Raw genomic sequence first — 312 nt, forward strand, 5'->3', positions numbered from 1 at the left:
GGAGGGAGGGAGGGAGGGAGGGAGGGAGGGAGGGAGGGAAGAAGGAAGGGGAGGAGGAGGAGGAGGAGAAAGAGGAGGAGGAAAAGAAGGAGGAGGAAGAGGCAGAAGAAGGAGGTATAAAGTGTATACAACCACTGGTTGTGAGAGGCAGGAGCCTTGGCTACATTATCTGGGCTGCAAGCTGCCTCCTAGGCCCACTCAGCAGCCAGGAAACGATTGCTTTCACCAGGTAGAGCGGCAAATTGACATCAGATTTGCAAAAGCTAGCAGGGTGCCCGTGCCTCACGCCTGTCATCTTAGCTACTCAGGAGG

Source organism: Dipodomys ordii, unplaced genomic scaffold, assembly GCF_000151885.1.
Source record: "Dipodomys ordii isolate 6190 unplaced genomic scaffold, Dord_2.0 Scaffold9, whole genome shotgun sequence".
In the NCBI taxonomy this organism is placed as follows: Eukaryota; Metazoa; Chordata; class Mammalia; order Rodentia; family Heteromyidae; genus Dipodomys; species Dipodomys ordii.